This window comes from Corvus moneduloides, chromosome Z (assembly GCF_009650955.1).
Source record: "Corvus moneduloides isolate bCorMon1 chromosome Z, bCorMon1.pri, whole genome shotgun sequence".
Lineage (NCBI taxonomy): Eukaryota > Metazoa > Chordata > Aves > Passeriformes > Corvidae > Corvus > Corvus moneduloides.
The window spans coordinates 23,896,101-23,915,136 of NC_045511.1; the positions used below are offsets into that span (position 1 = coordinate 23,896,101).

The following is a 19,036-nucleotide window of genomic DNA, read 5'->3' on the forward strand; positions in this document are numbered from 1 at the left end:
ATTTCTGTATTTCATTATATAAAGAAGTAAATCCAGGCAGAGAAGAAGTAGTGCAATGGAGACAGTGATCTGTCGCCTGCAAGACAAATACATGTTGTGCTGCAATAACTGGCTGAAAATGGGTAAGGTGGCCTTTTGCAATGCACATCTGGTTCTGTGATGCTTTTCTGAGAAGGAGCAGCATTGCGCCTATCTAGTGCTGGGCAGCACTGCTTGCAGATAATTCCTACATACTGATTGAATTAAGGTGTAGCTACTCCAATTTCCCTTCAAAAATGTCAGTGAGTCATAGCATTCCTGTACGATGTTGTGGCCTGGCGAGGTATTCTCAGGCATACTTCGGACACCATCTTTTCCTTGTGGGAATGGCCTGTGATAGAGCTCAGCAGAGGTGTTTGAGTCGACAGATTCCTGGAGTAAGCAGAAGGGGGACAAGCAAAGGAGGTTTTCAGGAACCTGAGCTCTTTGGAAATACGGCCTCAAATCTCTTGCATGATGCCATGCTCTGATTGTTCACTGTTTGCTACATACATCATGTCCTTAGTTTTTGTGTGCATTGCATGAAATGTGAGCAAGAAGCGGGTCTGGGACTCAAGAAACTGTAGTAGGTGGAACTCTTGTGCTGGATGATACGCAGCTTTTAAGAATCATGAACAGAAGAAGTTATATGCATGCCTGTAAATTTACTATGTTTTTATGTACCTTTTCAAAACTGCAGTAATTAAAAACAAAAACTTAACTCTTCTTACATAATGTTCTTGTGCACCATACAGGGTTTCCCTGTCTCTTCTCAGCAAAAGCCTATTCTTTTGGCAAATTACTTTGTGCCTCCTAGTGAAATTATGCTTTGTCACATAAGGATTAAGATTTCTATTTAGCAGCCTGAGTTATTAGGAGTAATTGTATATGTATGTAAGTCAGCTGATTTCTACTTAGTGTCTGTTTTTCATTTATTGAAACTGAGTAATAAGTTTAGAGTTAACATCTAGAAAAATTATACTGGTGTATCTATTGTGGATAGGTTAGAGAGACACAAAACTTGGAATGTACAAGTACAAGTACATACAAGATTTTCAGTAGTCATGTTTTGTTGGTTTTTTTTTTTTTAAAAAAGCATCTTAAACTGTCCATGCAATCTTCTTGTCACCAAGATGATAAACTGTATCACTGTGGAGTCCTGCTCTTTCCTTGACTGTTTATTGTTCCCATATCCTAACTGTTTTGACATCAGAGTACTCTTTCGCCTATGGTGCTAAAACACGTTTGCAGGTTTTGCTGGGTTCTTTCTAAGCTCCTATGTAACCTTTTACCTTCTTTATGCACATTTTGCTGTTGTCCTAGTCTACTATCATCACCTAAACCATCTTGTGTCAGATGAGGTATTCCTATTAAACTGATGTTTTCTTTTTTTGTAGAAATTTGAATTAGAAAGAGAAATAATAACTGGAAGATAAGATTAGCCAAATCTTTGAGTTTGCAGAGTTGTTCCTAACTGTGGAACAGCAGTTAGGCAACTAAATCTCAAGATTCTGTTAAACATAACAAAAAAAGGACTTTTCAGGTTGTTGTAGGCAATCAGGTGAGAAGACAGTGCTGTTGTAGTTGGGCACATGTAGAGCATTAAGTTACTATTTTACTCACTCAGGGCAGGTTCAGTGTTCCCGAACTCTTGAGTGGTTTTGCCTGTAATGTATACATTCTTTCACCATAATATATTTTTATTTAATGGATGCATTTATCTTCATCTCTATCAGAATAAACTGATTATATAGATATGTTTAGTAGCGTGAATGATGGGATGTCTCATGTAATTAACAGGGTTTTTAAACTGAAATAGGAGAACTGATCTTTGTTCTGTTCAGATTTTTTACACCAAAATAAGCACTCCTCCTAGGAAGAATCTGTGCAAAAGACATTAATTAGTTTAGTGATGAGTCCACTGTTACAGCCAAGTTTTCAACAGAATGTTAAAGTAATAAGACATGGTGCATTGATTACAGAGCTAACAACACCTCTGCTGCTGTAATCTGTTAGACCTGACCTTGGGCTGTGTGTTTACCACTTGTGGGGTAATATCACATAACTTTGCAGCTTCTCAGACTGAGTGCTGCTTTCTGATCTCTGGACATCAATCGGGGTTACTCCAGCAGATCTGATTAATCTACTGATCATCATCTACTTACCTTTTTTCAGGACCTGATGTCCAGTGGCAAATACTGTAGCCCTGCAGTAGTCTTTTATCAAAGTACTGCACTTCTCCTATTGTTAATTCTAAACAGCACAAGAGGGAAAACACTGTAAATTAGTTTGCCCACCATTCCATTTTACAAAAAAGTGCTCAGGTCTTATTTCACTGACTACTTCAAGTAAATCATCTTCTCTCTCAGAAGAGATACTCTTTTCATTCAAATATAAACTTTCCATGTGGTCTGACACACATGGGCAGTGTTTTAAACTGGAATTCTTCATATTTCATCTTTAGTGCTAAGAAAAGTGTTCCTCTCCCTGGCTGCAGACCTTGCCTACAGCCTCGTTCTGACCTGTGCCAGCCCAGTGGAGTGGTTGGGGTTAAAAACAAGCTTTTCTCTCAACAAACTGATCTGGTTTGTGGTGCAGACTTATAACAATTGTACTTGTGTAAGAGCAGACAGTGGAATGAAAACCTAGGGTGGGATCTCCAAAACTAGGATGAGAAGAGGGGTGGGTTGTGGTCTTTGGGGGTTGCAAGCTACTGCCAAGATGGCCAGCCTGTCCTCTCCCTTTCCTCCGTCCTTCCTCCTTCACTTGTGTTAGATGTAGAAATCCCATGGTGACAAGATGATTCTTCTGCCAGATCAGCTTTCAGACTGTTTTGGGTAGCCAGGCAAAAGAGGAGGAAAGATTTCTACCACATCAGTGGGCTGAATCAACCTGCCCTGGAGCTGTGTTACTGGGAGCAGGGGATCACTGTGTGGTTGGTGGCAGATGGCGGGTCTGGCCACAGGACTCACCAGCTAAGATCAGTTCTGACCATGTTGGGAGCCTCAGCCAGAGGCAGTAGTTCCGTGGAGTTTAAGCTAGTAGGCTGGTGCTGCTACCACAGAGGATATCCTGCCTCCCACAATGCCCCACCACTGATCCCCTTTCTCATGGGTCACCAAAACTACTCACAGAGCTGGGCTATGAACCAGGTCAGGATACTGGTTCAGGTTTTAATAAGCCTTTTTTTCCCCGCCCAGATGTATGCTGGATAGCCAAGCGCTCATTTTGGCACAAAGAATGGGACTAGGAGTTTTGGGGGACAGGTGAGACTGATTCTCTTGGCTCTGAAATTAAACCCTGAGGTTTCTGTTTCATGATACATGATGAAGTAATCCAACAGGTTTCTGCTGGGGATGTGCTTTACTTTCTTCCCTCCCCATTCCCAGCCACATGATCCTAATGCTTATTTTGCATTCATTTTGGCAGTCTCTGGATACCTGTGTGAACCGATCCAACTTGCTAGCCTGGTTTCCTCTGTCATGTGGAATCCGCACATTGGGGGGGGTTGATGGATGCCAGTGGCAACCCAAGGCAGGGGGAAGGAGGCTGTGTGGTTGTAAGAGGGGAGGCAGAGGGAGCGGCAACCTTCCTAGTGCTGTCTGGCTGTTTTTGGAACCAGAACCCTGGAGGGAAGGAGTGGGAAGCCACATCTTCTGGTTAACCTTGCTGTGCTATACCAGTTTGGTGAGCTCTCAGATGGAGCTGGATCCACTCAGAGGCGATTGCTCCTCTCCCTCCTTGCTAAAAGCCATTGCTTTTGTCTTTCTGGTTGTTTCTTCCTCACACTCTTGATTGTTTTCTGAAGTGATTAATGTGTGTCTCAATTGCTTGGTCTCAGTGTAGATTTGTAGTTTATTAGAGAGTTTACAATTATGTGAATTTGCTATGAAAAATCTACTGTTTTTCAGGTTTGGGTCTGAAACATCCACATTTTCTGTTAGGTTTAAGGATTCAGTAGTAAAATAAGAAAATTAAAAACAGAAAGCTAAAATTACGTTGAGCGTATAATTTTCTCTGTACTGTATAGGTTAAGAAAGCACAAATAAAATGCATGAAGTAACTTAAAAATTGCATTAAGTCAAAAAATCTGATTTACATACATTTGAAGAGAAAAGAAACAAAATTGCTTTGCCCCGTTTTCATTACTGTGTCTTTAAAAATAAAAAAATAGCCAAGTTGTTGATGGTTTGGCAGCTGTGCAGATGACATCAGCTCTTCCATTGTGAAAGATCCTGCTGTCTTTTAAACAGCCTTATGGCATTTCATCAAGTTTTGGTGATTCAGCTAAATTAAAACCCAACTGGTTTTAAGTCTCAATTCCCCTAACTGCTAAACCAAACTTATTTCTGACCACAGTCATTTCTAGGTGGCCTGTCTTGAAGCAGTATTGAAACTTTATATCCCACAGAAGGCAATTTTATTTTGAGAATCAGAGCTAAAAGAGATGCTGAAAGGAAATGTACCCTTTAATTCAGAGTTGTTAATCAGAATCTGTCAGTACACACTGTATTAGTTTTAATCTGACTTGCTAAATTCATTAATGAATTTAGTGACTTTCACAAAATCTTGTAGACGACACTTGTAGCATCACTTCCTCTTCAAAAAGAACTTGAATTTCTTTAAATTAGAAAGATGTATTCAAAATAAATATGTTTTGGGTGGGGCTGGCTTGGGCTGAAAAAAACTTTTACCTTCATTTAAAATTCCAAACTTAACCATAAACTAAAACTTCAAAGGCATAATAACATTGTAGATTACTAATTGTAGTCAGTTTATTTGGAAGATATATCTATTCAGAGGCAGACATCCAAGACAGAGAACTTGTAAAAACATTTTGTGATATTTCTCCAAACTTTTATTTGCCTAGAGCAAAATCAATCAAATTTTACATTACTCTCCTTGACATTTGAAAGAAGGCATTACCTCATATATTGCACTTTTAATTGCCAAAATAAATGATTGCTTATAACGGGCTAGATCTGCTATATGCAGAATGAACATATGATATATTACAATAGAGAAACCTTTCCTGTTCTGGGACTGATGTGTCATTCATGGGCATTAAAATTGCATTATAATGGCTGTAGCATTATATATTATATCCATGCATATACCAAAATGATTCATCTTGATTAAGGAATAGACACTCTAGACTCCTCTAGGTCCCATTTATTGCTTATTTTGCCTATGTAAAAGATGATTCCTGAGACTTTGTAGGACAGAAATTACTTCGTCCCCGGTTCTATTACTGATGATCTATCTTGTTTAGAATTATTTAACAAAAAGGTTAAAAAAAAGAAGAAAAAAGTGGGAAAAAATCTGTCATAATGGAGTTATTCAGTAGCAGCAGAAGATGCGTGAATGAGTGTGCTGGGTGGGCATTGAATGGGATAAATATACTCCATGTCTGTGATAGGCATAAGACCCAGAGTCTACTCTCGAGTCAAAACTGCAGAAAATTGACCAGTATGGTCAGCTGACTGAGCTTACGTAGCGACAGCTGGAATGGGAGAATGGTCAAGAACGGACCAAAACAGGTATGTTCTTTGCTTCTCCAAATTACCATTTTTCTGCAAAATTATACATATGCATGCTGGCCTTCTGGACCCTATCATCTTCCCATTTCAAGAATACCATAAATTACAATGACCCCCTGTAAGTTTGTAAGGCGGGATTTGCCGACATTGGACCCTGGATCCCAGTGCATGTCATGCTGACCTGCAGTTTTGGGCGGAGCTCAGCTCCACTCCTTAGTGGGCGGCTGCTGTTCCAGCTAGCTCTTCTGCCATTCACATCAGAGATTAAGTGGTGTTTTTCTTCTGACTGTCAGCTGTATGAGTTTCTACGGTGTAGCTCTTGCTGTAAGGAAGTTTGGACTGTGGTTCTGCATTGCCTTGGCTCGTAGCCCATCTGCGTCTCAGTGTGAACCATCCATCCCTGCAGTACTTAATAGTAGAGGATTGCATGTTTGGTGAGCCTCATAAATACTAATCCCCATGTTTCCTTTGGGATGTAGATAATCTCTTCTAGAATTTAGAAATGTTAGGTCACTTGATTAAGTGTGTAATGCAAGTGTCATGATGGGAATCCAGAAATCCCTCTATACTGCTTTTTTATTCTTCATTGTATTCTATAATTATTTGAACATAACGCTAGCATTTTATATTTTTTTGCAGGTCTTGACTGTAAATAGTAGATTACATTTTTCAAATGAGATATCTCTGAGCCATAAACCTGAAAAATTTTAATTGTGCACAGGTTGTTAGAGTTGCTGTTCAGTTCTCCTTACCTTCAACATTGCCTCGTTACAGTGATGCAGATGGGGTTTAGGTGTTTCACATACAAGGCCATCACAACATGACGTATCTTCAATAATTCATAAGTTGCATTGCAATCAGTTAAAATTTGTTTCCTGGGAAAAGTAAGATTTTGTTTTCTGTTTTTCTTATTTTCCCATTGGGAGTGAAAGTCTAACATTTCTTTTTGCTGTCTCTCTTCTTGTGATGTTTAACATTGTAGGCTGTAATATTAAGTTTGCTCTTATTTAGAATAACTTCAATTTTTTCATTCTGTAGTTGTGTAAGAATGTAGTAACCTGGATAAACACTTCACCCAGTTGATGTGCACAGGGATTTTTTGCTGCCCTCAGTGATTCTGGATTGAACTCAATTGTTTTTGTGGTGGGGTATTTTTGAAAAGAAATAATATGTTGCAAAAAAAGAAGGTGAATACTTCAAATGTCTACTCTTCTTGAAATTAAGCAGAGTATGTATTTTGAAAGGTAGGAGACTGAATATGATATTCTAATTCATTCTAATCCTTTCCTTTGGAATCAAACATTAATATGATAAAACTGACATTAGAAGGAATAATACTAGATCTGTATGTTTGTAGCATTTAACTAAGTGAATTAAGATAGATGAGCTTCACTGTTTAAGTTTGTGTACAGCACAGCCCTACACCTTGTCAACATGATGGCAGAAGTTACAGTATCTCAGGGCTCATCTGCTTCTTAAGATCAGTATTCTGTTCATTCTCTCAAGGTTAAGGTCAAGGCTATTCCTCAAATGTTTTTATTTTAATAAAATAAGAGAAAGACTCAGAGTTTGGTAGAAAACTCATTATTGCCATGAAGCAGCAAAAGGTCACAAAATGTCTTTCCTCAGTGAAGTAGCAAAACCCCTTATTTCTTCGGTAATTCATTGTCACAGTATAGGTTGGAAAAGCCCTTGACATTTCCAGAGTTTCCTTGTTGAGGTGAAATAATTGCTCTACACATCATGGTTCAAAAAAAGAGAAATCAGTACAAAATACATTTATGCAAAGGCCTTGTGAGCTCACAGAGCCATCTGCATTTCAAAATGGCTGTAACAAGATGGTTCTTTCTTCTGGCTTATTTTTGTGAACTTTCACACTAATTAAGGCATCAGAGCTACACATACTTGTGCAACTTCAGAAATGTACCTTATAAATGGGATAAGCCAATATAAAAGTTCTATTTCTGTAACTGAAATAGAAAAGTTACTTTCTACTGTCTAGTACTGACTAATGAGCTATCTTCCAGAAAACACTGTAGAATATGTATTTTATTCACTATAAACATGAAGTAAAAATTGTTGGTTTTAGAAGAATGAGCAGAAAAGCAAAAATGAATTGACTTTATCCGAGTGAAGACGTAGAAGTGTCGATGGAAGAAGGTGCCTTGTGTGACTTTAAGCCTTTTCAAAAAATGTGCAAGACTTTCTCTCTGGTGAGGAGAATTGTCTATCTGCTGTAGTACAGACTATCACCTAAAACAGGAATCCACAGCACTGCAGCAGGCCTAGAAATAGCCATGAAGGACTTGTTCAGCTCTCACATTGACAGTTTGTTTGTTACTGTGAAGAGGGAAAATGATAATTAAACAGTGCTATTCAAAGCTACCTTGTAATTTCGAGCTTTGATTTCTATGAGATTTTTTGTCTTTGGTGCTTCATAGGAAGACAAAAGTCTAAGAAGCACTAAATAATGTTATGATTAAAGGTTTGTTAATGTACAACAAGCAATGTCTACACAAAACCAGTCTGTTCCCAAGCAAGATACTCTTATATATTATTTCCTTAAAACAGTCTAAATTACCTGCTGGGGCTTTGATATTTAGCTTTTTCCCTATGTTTATGAAGACTCTAAAATATATGCATTTTCTGAAACATTCAGTAGGCTCTAAATTTTGGCTTTATTGTGGATGATGGTGACTGTGAATGTTAAGATAAATATCCATAACATTTTTTCCTGCCTGTTTCTCCATCTCTTCCCATTTCTCCATCTCTTCCCAAGATTTCACTCATATAAGTGCTAATTCAGAGACAATACAATGAAGTTGGTTCAAATCATATATCCCACAAAAGAATATATCCCAAGAAAGAATAGTCTATGCATTTATAACATTATCCATTATAATCAGGAAATTAAAAACAATCCCTGCATTTTTGTGAAAGATACTCTAGTTTCATTTTTGCAGTTCATTGACTGAGATTTACTGAAGTTCAGCAGTTATCAATAAAAGCGTCAAGATAATTTGCTGAGTATCAAACTGATCGTGGTGAGACTGGCATTTTTAACCAGAGCTGATTGTACTTCAGTTGACTGAGCTGTGTGCTGGAGGGGAACAGAATCAGTTGCTGGAGGAATATGAATTGTATTCATGCCAGGAAAACAGTATGCTCTTTGCCAAAGCAATAGGGAGAAATTCTTAAAACTCCTTCTAGAGTTTGCTTTTTCCTGTGCATTTCTTGATGAAAACTAAGTGACAGGATGCTGCATAGAATCAAGACTAGCAAAAGGTAATTCTTGTCATGAAGTTTCCATTGTGTAAAATGCTAAAAATAAACTTGCAGTATAGCACCAACATATTTATAGTACATCAGTGTGAAACACAGTGCAAAATTTTCTGTTTATGGTCAAGTGAGAATTTTGTTTGGGGAATCCTTTTCTACTTGTATTGAAGACTTTTTCTGCTTCTGTAGTTATAGAGGAGAGAAAGTTATAAATGGAGACTTGTAGATCTATTGAGAACAGCCATGTGTTTCCATGCTGTTAACAAACAAATGTAGCATTTTAAAAGACCTTATGTTTATAAATAGAAAATATGTAAGATCCAAGTGTATCTCCTAACTGTAAAAAATATTAGCTGTAACTTTTGTCCTTTAGCTCTTTTATTTCTCAATAAATTTTTCTTTGAAAATACAGTCTTATCTTGCAGGTGAGTAGTTGATTCATCTGAGTGGTTTAAGATTTTAGGGACTGTATAAATTATATTACTACATTAGAGATAGTCCAGATTTTCGATGCTTATAAGACTTGATTTAATAGTCATCAGTGGAAATGAAACATGTAGTACTTTCACTGCTCTCGATATTGTAACCACTGTGGTCTAGGGTATATAATAAAAACTTCAATCATGTTCAATGTATTATTTCCTGTAGAAATACAGCTTTTTACTGGCTAGGCTCGTAGTTCAATGCCTTAGAAAGCCTTGGGCAGCCTAGAGAGGTAGCACGGGCAATCCAGCATTTCAGTAGCTCTAAGAGCAGCAATAGTAGCTGCAAAGCTGATACCACCAGCAGAAGCAAAGAGGGAGAAATACAGCTTTTGGTTGCCAATTCCTGCAATTAGAAGCTTTCAAATAGAAACAGAGACAAGACGTTCACAGAAAGGGTGCAAGCCAAAGAGGCCGGGCCCCCTCTTGGTCCTTTCTTTTATTGGGAGAAGGGGAAAGGGGAGGACTGGGGGCGTACCCAGGGTGACCGGCCAATGAGACACTGCTAAAGAGTCTGAGTTACATTTGGTTTTGCCCGCGCTTGGAACAAAGGGCTTCAGAGCACATGACAGAGGCAAGTCCTGGCTTGTCTTGGGGAGGGGGAAGGGAAGCTCGGAACAGGCAGCGACAATTTCCTGAAATTTAGAAGGAAAAAAAATCTCATGTTCAAGTAAAGCATCATGTTGGTGCTTAATCAAAAACGTAAAGGAAAGAAAATTCAAACAGAATGAAAATCCATTGTCATTTCTGACACAGTCTGTCAGATCCATACTACTTTTATTCTGTGTGCAGATGGACAGTGTGGGCAGTACCATTTTCCAATTGCTGAATTGGCCTCCACTAGGAGTGGTGTATTCTGGAAGCTGTTTCTCTCTTCTTATGTTGCCTCATTAAACTTTCCTGCAACCTTTTCTGTTTTCCCCAGATCCAGGTACTTAAAAATGGGGAAATACCAAAGGAAATCTGTATTTTTTTTATTTACAATTCTGGTTTTTATGGTATAATGTAGAGACCTGGGATTGAATGTATTTATAGACTGTCTGCAAGTCAAACTATAGGCCAGATCACTTGCAAATGAAAAACATGCTGTGCCTACAGAATGTTTTGGATCTTGAATGCTAGAAGAACACATATATCATTGAAGTAGATTTACAGGATAGTAGAAAATTAAGAATTTATTACAAATGGTGTACCCACTAACTTTCCTTACTTTCTTATATAAATTGAAAATTTTATGTACAAATTTGGTGTTAGTGGAAATCAAAATTACCCAAACCCATGTGGATACCCCATTACTTCTTTTCTGTGTTGTCATTCAAAATATTTGTATGTATTATGTGATGTGAAATGTAAAGTACGGACTTGCACAGAGTTGGGGAGAAATCTCTCATGAAAGATGGGAGGTCACTGTTCAAAACTGTTTGTAACAAACAGAGTAACTCAGTTGGTTAGTGCTTTTGGTGTGGCCTGAGAATTTCCTCAGGGAGGAAACTATTGGACAGTTGGAAAAATGCTGTTGGAGGAAAGTTCAGAAGATGTGGTTGTGGGAAGCAGTGCTGACCACAAAGAAAAGTTACTGGGTGGCTTCCTGAGTTTTACTGCAGTGAAATTATGGTTCATTTCTTGACTTTGTGTTCCCCTTTGTGGCTCCACTTAAAGGATCAAGTGTTTGGGTACCCGTTACCTGAAGTGTGCCTTAGTTCTGCTGTTTCAGTGCTGGAGGGAAGTATGTTTTAAGTAAACACTTTCTAGATTTTCTAGAACTTCAGAGCATAGGGACATTGGTTTTGGAGCAGGGAAAATGTAGAATTCATTTATATCTGTTCATTCATAAGGCTCAGTCTTTGGTATAATTCATGGCACTGTGTGTTCTTATTTTCTTAAACTCTTTCTTCTGAGAATTGGTAAATAATGTATTGGCGCTTTTGTTTTGATTTTAGAATCACTTTTATTTGAGGAGTTGATTAAAGCTTATGTGTTTTTGCCAGAAGTGATTGCTGTAAATGCAAATGTGGAAGCCTTTCATAGGACGGTTTTGTGGAAAACACATTGTGTCCACTGAACTGTATGGATAAAGAGGAATTTAGCTTCATTTATTTGATTAAGAGGAGTTGGTAGGGTGTAAATTCCTTGTTTATTACTGCTGATGCTTAACCAGTCTGAACCAGAGCCCACTGGAATTAATGGAATGGTTCCCATTTGTTTAAGGGTAAGTCTTTCAAGCCCTAACAGACTTCCCGCTGTTCCACAGTTGAGCATTAGTAAGGCACAGGAGCCTGCCAATCATGCAGGATTTGTGTGTGTGCACGTGGTGAGATTTCTAAGAGGCTGAATACTGCTGTCATGAGGGTAATTTTTATGTGGAATTTCATAATATATAAGAAAGTGTGTGATTTTTTTTTTAACCTATACTTCTGCTATTGTAGCACAAAAATGGGGTAAGATGATTAGAAGGAGTCTGCATTGCCTGTTAGGAAAGTAATCACTTGTGATTTTTTTAACTGCTTGGGTTTTCTTTTTTCTCTCTACTGGCCCACGTGTAAATAAAATTTTTAAATCTTGATAATAGCATCAAATAACTTAGCTAAGAACAGAAGTTTTTATTTTAATGGAAGCTGTAGGAGAATAATTCAATTACCATTTTTCTGACAATACATACAAGGTGGTGAATACAATAGGAATTTATTAGATGATTAAAATAGTATGTTGATTTTAAAGATGGTAATGAAAAGTAAAGATGGTAAAGATGGTCTCTTTCTGTTTGGGTTTCATATGTAAGTGGTTTTTGGTTCACCAGTCCCAGACTTCTGTCTGGGGATCTCCTCTGTGGTTTTTATAGACTACTAATCAGATCACAAGAGGCAGGGAGGCATAGGCATCACCTTACTATGAAAATAATACTCATTACTTCTTGTTGGTTCTAAGTCCTAGTGGAAGTAGTGTCCGTGGTTTGGTTCAACTATTAAGCAGAATTCTACTCTGCAACACATATGGAGTTGTTCTCTCTCTAATAAAAAAACATTTTTACAAAATAAGGAAACTTTGTTGAATGTCAGTACTAGTTTGAAAACAAACTAGCAGGAGATTCCAAGTCAGAACTACAGTTTAATAGGAAAATTAAAGTAAAGGCAGAAAACACTGGCTCAAACTGACAGAGTCAGGATACAACCCTGTCGGTCAGGGTGGTGGTAGCAGTCCAACTAAATGGTGGCTGCAGTCCTCTTTGAAGTGATAGATATGGTTCTGTTGAAGCTGTGGTCCTGTTGAAAGGTCTGGTCTTCCTCTGAAGGTCCAGTGGTGGCTATGTAGCTCTTGTCCTCTGGGAACCCAGTAGGTAAGGGCTGCTTGTGCTGTTCCAAACCTCAGATTATATCCAGGTAGGAATGCTCGGTTCCTCCCCCTGGGTGGAGCATCTCACAATGGGATGATGTCATTTTATGAGTCATGCAGTGAGGCCTTGATAGCTCATTAGGGGAGATAGCCCCCAGAGGGAGTTACCAGGGATGAGTTATGGAGAGGATAAAGAACACTGCCCCATTTATCTTAACAGCTTACATAGGTCACAATGGAATACATACCTTTTGGTTACATCTTACATTGTAACCTAAGACAATGTCTAAGCAGAATTTGAACATCTAATTTATCCCCTTGAGACTTACCATTGCCAGGTGACACTGCCTTTTGAAAGCCTGTCTGCCAAGAGTGAGAGTCTTCAGTGAGTTGACAGCCGGTATGCACAAGATTGAATTATTTTAAATGCAATATCTTTTTTTGAACATGTGTATAAGTGCCACTTCGTTTCCTCAAGCTGCCTCCCAGCAAGCACTAGTTTCTGCAGTTCAGTAGTTTCTTGCTGTCTGGCTGTGTAGTGCAGCCTTGTAATAGCTGTGTCTCTTGCTCTGAGGGTGTGTCTGACAGAACCACATGATGGGTGCCTCTTGTCACACCTGTAGCTCTGTGTTCCTTCAGCCTCTGTTATCAAAGATAAGTCTGAAAACATGAGCACTTGCACTGATCCTCCCAAGAGTCTCTGCATACAAGCAGGACTTCATTACGTTGCTGTCTTGGTGACAGCTGTGCTTATGTTGTGCTTACTGATAAAATCCAATCTCTTTTATCACCTTTATAACCTGCTGTTAAGGGTGCCAGAGGAGTGGCAGCTCAGAGAGGTGTCCTAGCTGTTCTGATAGCTGAGATGCAATTAAAAGATTTTACAAAGTGATAGAATAACATGGATATTTTCTATGAAGCATCTCTGGTGTGATTAAAAGAAAAAAGCCACTCCATTTTGTTCGGAGAACATAGTCTAGTCCTGTTGGAAGATGGCCATTCCAAGCCAAAGCAGACAACTGACTTCTTAAGTAAAGAATTTATGTCTCACTCAGTGTTTCAGTTTGAGTTTTTCTCACTGTGGCTACATGGTTTGCAGTAGTGCTGCTCTACATTGTAGGTGATGTCTAGTTGGGTCAGGTGGAGGCTGTAGTCACACTGAAAAATACTAAAAACTACCTAGGTCATGGGATTTCACTCAAGATACCTCCCGAGGTGTGTGTAGTAAGTTCAGAGTACTCAAAGTATTTAGCGTGCATGTTTAAATGATATGTCCCCTGTCATTTAAGGTTTTGTTCATATGATTGCATTTGGCCAATGTCACACAGGATGGGAGGGAGTGAAAACAGCCTGGTCCCTGGAGTTCCGTAGAAAATGCAAATTTAATTAAATAGAATGTACATCTAGCAAAGGAGTTTTATTCACAAGGGATTGCATACCACCTAAACTTGCAACTGTACTTCCTCAGTCTTGTTTTTGAGATGGGAAGACCAAAACTACAGTTTTCCAGTGGCACGGGGCTTTTTGCTTTGTTAACAAGTCCTTTTCTAATAATTCCTTCCTTCAGTTCTCTTTTTGTACAACGCAGACATAATTCTGAAAAAGCATCAGCTCAATCTGTCATGATCCCAGGGTTTCACTCTTGGTTATGAGTGACACAAAGGCCATAATTTTATATGTTTATATGACTTTCAGATTATTTTTTCACACATGCATCAGTTTACCTGCATCTATGTTAAATATCACTGACTATTTTAGTGCCTACTACTCAGCTTCATACAGGCCTTCTGTCGTTCTTCATAGCCAGCTTTAAATAACTTGTCATCATTCACAGACTCTGTTACCTCACTGTTCATTCCCTTTTCCAGGTCATTTAGAATATGTTCAACAGTAGAGTTACCAGCACAAATTCCTTTAGGAGTCAAAACTGGTTTTGTTTCCTATTTTTTTAGATGCTTTTCTATCCCCGTGAGGATCTTTCTCTCTTTCCCTATCATTGATTAGTTTCTTGACCTATGTGGCCATGTGGTATGAGAAGTAACCTTTTTTCTATGTGGATCCTGTTATGTGTTATTAAAGTACTGGAGTGGAGTAACCAAATAAGTGTTGCATAGCCAGACAAAATTTATACAGAAATACAAGTCTTAAACTACAGAGAAAAATGTTGGTTAATAAGAAAATATCTAGGGAATCTCTTTGTGCAGTATACATTACAAACTGCAAGGCTTCAAGCTATTGAGATATCCTTTGTACTATGTCCACACACTTGTGTCACAAGAAATGCTGGTGATATTCCTACTTGGGCTGAATGTGCTTTACACCTGCAAAGCAGTGGCACTTGTTTACTGTTTGTTTCAGATGCACTTCTAATTTGGACTGCAAAGAGTGTGAGGCATCTAACATCTTAATTCATGCTGGGTTTTGTGGCTTTTCTTAATACATACTTTTCAGTCTTTTCTGTCAAGCAGGTTGCAATTAAGGTTGGAGCTTTTTGTGATTATATTTACCCTGTCATACAGCTGCTACATTATATTATCAGAAATAGAAGTTTAACTCTAGAGAATGTGATATTTTTCATTTTTTCCTTTGGGAAATATACTGAAAAGGTAGATAACTTCTAACATCCTTGTTTTGCAGATGAAGAATGGTGGAAGCTTCATTTGCTTCTGTTTTCCTTAAATGACACTGATTATATGCAGCTGCTTTCAAAAGAATGTTTTTGCTACTGTATAGGATATTGGAAAATTGTAGGCATGGCCACTGTGATACTCACTTAGCTGTTCAGATTACTTTTTGGTCAGGCTCTGTCTCCCAAATAAGTAATAAATTAACGTTCCTTTGTCTTTCTCCAAAACTATTCCTCAGTACCCAATACTGCCTCCCCACATGCTTGTATTGTAGACCACAGTGTACAGAAATACAGCATGCTTCAAGCAACATCGTTTTGGATGCTTTAAGTTTTGTGGTCAGGACCTTGGTAAATGGCATGTTAGAGAGAACTGTGTACTCTTTGATCTCTCACCAGCCAAGAAAACTTGTTCTCAACATGGGTCATTTTCATCATCGTAATCATACACTGAAAGCAGAATATTTTATTTTTAGATGTACTGTCTATTTATGTTGCCACACTTGAAGTTTCTACCAATTGCTTGAGTTAGTCTCCGTGAATGAAAGAAGAAGAGCTAGAGGAATGAGAAGAGTAATTGATCTATGTTTATTAAATTTTCAAAATACAACGAATAATGATATGGAATATGTATAGTCCTTCTTTTAAATCCCAGCTGAACATTTACACTTTATTTAGTTTATCTTCCTTCTTACAGTTAAAAATTAGATAGCAAAGTTTAAATGAGTACACTTTTATGAAACTAATTATTTAATAAAATGTGTCCACAAATTTGTCTTTTAGATTAATTTAAAGAGCAAGCCTTTCTTTAAAAGGCAGGTTCAGACTGTACCCTTTATTTTCTTTAACTTGCGAATTTGCACAATGTGGGTGTGGACTATCCTTAACCTTTTTTTACAAGTAACGGTTGCATGGTACTTGAACTATTTGCTTTGCAAAGTAAAAAGCAAAGGATTGAAGTGAATCATAGGAAATATTTGCAAAGAAGCTTACAGGTCTGAATTTTCCAGCCTTCATACCAAGTGTTGCAGGGACTTTTTGCTGTTGTCTGCACTATTTTTAGGAGAACTTTTTTCCTAGTATTTGCCCTTAATTGAATATTAAATATTGTAGAGGTTATCAGTGAAACTGTTGGAAACATCATAAGACAGACAGATAAACAAAGTGGATTTATAGTCTCCATGCAGGAAGATGAGTAGAGAGCTTTTGACAGACATCTAAATCTGTAAAATGCAGTAAAACTGGATCAACCCTTCTTTTCTTCTATTACCATGTAGCATTACAGGCATCAAAGGATCGTGAAGTTGTTTTGGTTTGCAGCAGTAGTAGAAGGATTTAAAAGGTTTTGAGTTGTACAGAAAATAAATGGATTTTCAGACATTTTTGTGGTTTTCCTGGTGGTCAGATAAATTAGTATTTTTTAATTTTTGGTAAGTTTTTGGTAGGTAACTAGGACTGTATAAGCCAAGGAACAGATGATTGATTCTCAAGCATACATTGATCAGCAGGATAGAAATACGAAAAAATTTTACTTCCTGTTTTCCACCTCTGGAAATCATTGCCCAGTTGGATTGATGAACTAATGAGTTAAGCAGAAGGCTGCTGTAAGTGTATGCAAAAATATGTAGGAAGACAGTTCTTCCTCTAGAAGAGCTACCCACCTAACATAAACAATGTTTTAAATCAGGAGGACACATGGGATACTGAATGAGGTCAGAGAGCTTTTTTGAAAGGCGAGGAGGAATAAAACAGGGCTAAGCACATTGCAGCATTTTTTATGATCTCCCCTATGCTTAGGAAGTGAAGCGAAAGAACAGACTGCTGGGCAAAGTAAGCAGTTTTGGTTTATCTTTTCTGTTTTATGTTGAATCTTCTGTTATTAACGACTTCTCAGAACACACTTCAGTATGGCAAAACCTGTAATCTTGTAACATTTCTGTAAATTGTAAGGGGTTTTTTTAAGTTCAAAATTGTATGAAATAATGTGGGTGTCAGATTCTCATTTCAAGGTGAATTCGTTATTTCAATTACTTTCCTCTTGGTTTATGCTCTGGTGTAAGTGAAAAAACAGCCCTAAGGAAATAACTGACTTGTCTGCACAAACTGATCTGTGCGTTGGAAGTCATTGCTAATACAAATTAATGTTACCACTGCTTTATTCTACCCTTCCTTTAAAGAATAGCGCTCAAAGTATACCAGAGGGTATGCTAGAAATGACTCATGGTGTTCATGGATTTGTGAAATCATAGTTCAACCTGAATCTGAATCATATATACATAGAGAGGAGGGGAACCAAGCTGGTGGAAGAATTTAAGTGCAAGGCTTGGGATGAGTGGCCGAGGTCACTTGGTTTGCTCAGCTTGGAGAAAGCTGAGGAGTGACCTCAGGGCAGCCTACAACTTCCTCAAGGGGGAAAGCAGAGGGGCTCATCCCCTCTTTCTGTGACTGCTGACTGGGCATGAGGAGATGGAATGAAACTGCATCAGAAGAAGTTCACTTTGGGCTTTACAAAAAGGTTCTTCACTGAAACAGGCTCCCCAGGGAGTGTTACAAGCCTGCCAGAGCTCAAGGAGCATCTGGACAACCCTCTTGGTCATATGGTTTAGTTTTGGGTAATCCTGTGAGGAGCAGAGAGTTGGAGTCTATGATCCACATAGATATGCTATGGTGCTATGATTCTAGACTTAGTTTTTGTGGAAGTTTTAACCCTTTCAGTTCAGTGCTTACAGGGATTACTCTAATGAAAGTAATCTACTTCGATATAGCACTTCCTTTTGTAAATTTTTTATTTGCCTCTCCCGAACTGAAAGTAATTTGGTAACACATCTTGTGTAAGACCACACCAAAAATCTGTCCAGTTCATTGTTCTGAGAGTAGCAGTTGTGTAGGACAGAGTATACGAGGGCAAACACATTAAATACACTTCTCATGTGTGGCCCCCACAGCCTGCTCCTAATCTTTAGGTTGTGATTTTGGAAATAAGAATTCTTGATGGATTTTTCTTCCACTTTTTGAATCCTTTTATTACTCAACCTGCATAAAATTTTGGCACCCACAGCATTCCATGTAAAGGAATTCCACACTTGAGTTTGGTTTGTAATAAGGAAGTATATACTATCATGTATTTTCAGTACATGACATCTTAATTTATTCAATGCCCTTATTAGAAAAGAATTGTTGTTCATTACTCAGTTTCCTGTGGCCACACAATTTCTTCGACCTCTGTCCTTTCTCTCATCAATTGTCCATTTTTTAGGATAAAGAGTCCTATTTACTTAGTCATTCTTCACATGGAAGTTGTTCATAGCTTTAATCTTCCTTGCCTCATGTCTTTGTATCTTGCTTGGCTTTTCTGTGTCTGTTTTGTAACATGGGAACCAAAACTGCGTAGTACACTATGTGAGGCACAAGAAGGACCTTGGTGGTGGCATTGTGTCCCGTTCATTGCCAATTTTAATATTGGGATTGCTTTGCTGAACAGCCTCTGGGCATTACGTGTTCATTACAACTTCACAAACACTTCCCTAAATACCAATAGCTAGTACAGAACACATTCTTTTGTGTATGTGGAGTCTTGGCTTTTCCCCGCCATGTTCATTACTTTCCCTTTTGTTGTACTTAAATTTGTGCACTGGCAAGACTTAATGCACTGAAAGATTGTTCACTCTTCCTGAAAAGTCCAGGATATTCTCTGGTCAACAGCCAGGATATGTACTTATGTACTTATCCAGTAGTCAATTTTCCAACATCCTGCTATGTTA

General features: G+C 38.2%; 1 protein-coding gene across 1 annotated transcript in view; it reads left to right on the plus strand.

The window, feature by feature from the left end:
• ARSB (arylsulfatase B) overlaps positions 1-19,036 on the plus strand; it is a 76,765-nt gene that overhangs the window by 40,702 nt on the left and 17,027 nt on the right. The gene's annotated exons all lie outside the window — the stretch shown is intronic.